The 2,831-nt window shown below is 42.6% G+C and overlaps 1 non-coding gene across 1 annotated transcript; it reads right to left on the bottom strand.

The window, feature by feature from the left end:
- Positions 1-2,332: 2,332 nt before the first annotated feature.
- Positions 2,333-2,439, bottom strand: LOC120268613. The gene has a single exon (XR_005538974.1). It is a non-coding gene; the product is annotated as a small nucleolar RNA R71 (small nucleolar RNA).
- Positions 2,440-2,831: the final 392 nt, after the last annotated feature.

Below are 2,831 nucleotides of genomic sequence, written 5' to 3' on the forward strand. Positions count from 1 at the left end.
GTCCCAGTGGAGTTTTTCTCTTAGCACTTCACTCTATTGTAACCGCAAAGAACTCTTGGAACATGAAGGTAGGATAAATCACACCCAACGGGAAAGGGGACGCTCCGCTACCTCTCGACTCACCCTCTCAACGCTATCCAATCTAGCATTGTCTAACCCTCATGATGTGTCACTCATCCACAAGGATTACCAAAATGGATTCTCAACCCTATTGTCACTCTAAGAGAAAATCAACTCAATGATAAACATCTAAATATACGTATTTTGTACATACTGATGCGCATGTTTATTGTATTTTATTGAGAACTTGATGCCGTTTTTATGGTTTAATCATTTTATTTCATGTTTCAGGCACAAAGGAAGCCTAGGTGAGCTCAACGACGGAATGTATGGGGAAATTGACATCAAAAAAGTCATTTTTGGACCCCGGGCACTGTACATCCACTGTAGCAGCCTGGAACATGAAAATTTCAGAAAAATTCTAAGTCTGGATTTCCTTACAGGCAGTATTATGACCATCCTTGCGGGCAGTATTGTGAGTGTGAGGCCACCCACAGGGAAGCCCGAGTTCATTCCTTTATAAGCATTGTTAGGGATTCTTTTGAAAAAAAGAGGCCTTCTTCTTGGAGCTCACCACCACCACACCAAATCGGAGCTAGAAGTAAGGTTTTGAGGGCATTTCCATGGAGGATTCGACGAGGAGAGCACGATTTTGGGTGAGATCTACTCCTAGGGCTTGTGTAGAGGAGGTTGAAGACAAGGGAAGCCACCTCTTGTGTGGCGTCTTTGGAAGCTTCTCCAGCCTTCATTCTTTGAGGGAGTGTTTCTCATGTTTTGTTTTGTTGTTTGCATGGATTTCTTGTTGTATTTGATGACTATGAACAACTAAACCCCAAGGTCACTGGATGTAGGTGAACCTTGGGGGTGAACTTGTGCTTGTATGGATGCTTGGTTCTTTCTATTGTATTTTGGCTTGTTTGTGATCCTTGGTTGGTGTATTTGAATGCTTTGGTATGCATGAGAACTCGGTGTATCAATTCTTAGGTAATGCTAGGTTGCATGACCATTGCCCTAGTGTTAGACTCACCAAGCTTGGAAGGGAAACACATATAAATACGCCGTGACCATCGGTTATTTAAACCCCTCTAATTCTAAAGTTAAGTATTAGCTTGTATTCTAACCCTAACTTGAGAAAACCACCTTTCCCATTGCAATCGTAGGAGGATTTGGGCGGAAGAGATTCCGTATCCAATACTCGTACCGGATTAAGGGTCAATTGCCGTGACCATCGGGTTTACCTAATCTAGGGTTTTCTCGGTCCAACTAGCCATTTGCATGTTAGTTCTGGCATCCTGCACACTTTAGTAGCCCCTGAGAGGATCCTCATCTGTGACCGCTTTCTTCCCTTGATTGACCCCCGTATCTTGCCTTCATTGTTAGCATTTTTTTTGCATTTACTTGTTTATTTGTTTTATCACTATCACATTTAAACTTGGAGGTTAAACAACATAGCGAAGAGGAAGTAAGAGTAGCTTCTCGGGCCCTTGGGAATACGACCCCCTCGTGCTCGCACGAGGGGTATTACTTTGCGATCCCGTACACTTGCGGGAAGCGATCAAGTTTTTGGAGCCGTTGTCGGGGACCCACGAGGAATACTCGGAAAACTTCAAGCGTGTTGATTTGACCATTGTTTTATTTTTGTTTATCATTTGTGTATATATTTCATCATTCCTTCATTTGCATTCTGTTTTCTTTTTTTCTTCTTCTTCTTCAATATCTAAGTCTTGACTCTAATTATCTTGCAAGGTACCCATCTTATATCACGAGCGAGTCAAGTGAATTTAGTTGAGCCCAACGACGAGATTGAATGAGCCTTGCATCAACGGTTGAGAGAAGTGGCTGAAAGTTCAAGACAACAAGAGATCCGGGTTGAATCTAGTAAGCCTTCAGTTATGGCCGAGCCAAGGAGAACTTTATTTGATTTTGAGAGGCCACAATTTACCAGGGAAGAATTTAGTGTGCAAGCACCTACTATTCCGGCCAATAATTTTGAGATCAAGGCAAGCCGATAGAAATGGTTCAAAACTGAGTACAGTTTGATGGGTTAGCTGATGAGGACCCACATGCTCATCTTTCTCGCTTCCTTCAAATTTGATCAACCTTCAAGATCAACTCTGTATCTGATGATGCCATTAGGTTGAGATTATTTCCGTTCAGTCTGAGAGGAGCGGCATACATATGGCTCACTTCTTTAGCTCCTGAATTCATCACTACATGGAAAGACATGGTGGAGAAGTTCCTTGCTAGATATTTCACACCAAGCAAGGCAGCAAGAATGAGACAGGAGATTTCATTCTTCAGGCAAGGGGACACCGAGACATTGTTTGAGGCACATGAACGGTTTAAGGATCTTCTACGCATGTGTCCTCATCATGGATTCCTTGCATGGATGAGGGTGCAGATGCTTTGTAATGGGCTGAATTATGCTACAAGGCAGCTCATTGATGCAGCAGTGACAAGGTACCCTTGCGTATATCCCGCAAGTGCACGGGTTTGTCGAAGTAATAATCCCGAGTGAGCGGGTATCGAATCCACAGGGAATAGGGAATAGAAACACTTAATTCAATTCTTAGCTATGCGAAAGATCAATAGTGATAAGTGTGAAATTGATTCAATTCTTGAAAGTGAAAACAACAAGTAAGAAGGCACGAATAAAGGAGAAGGTAAGGCAATCAATAGAGATGGGGTACTCGGATAATGCTGCGCCTAAGACAATCGTTTCAAGTGCAAGAACCCTCTATTATGCTTCCTAATCAATGCAATAGTGAGTC

This window comes from Dioscorea cayenensis, chromosome 1 (assembly GCF_009730915.1).
Source record: "Dioscorea cayenensis subsp. rotundata cultivar TDr96_F1 chromosome 1, TDr96_F1_v2_PseudoChromosome.rev07_lg8_w22 25.fasta, whole genome shotgun sequence".
Lineage (NCBI taxonomy): Eukaryota > Viridiplantae > Streptophyta > Magnoliopsida > Dioscoreales > Dioscoreaceae > Dioscorea > Dioscorea cayenensis.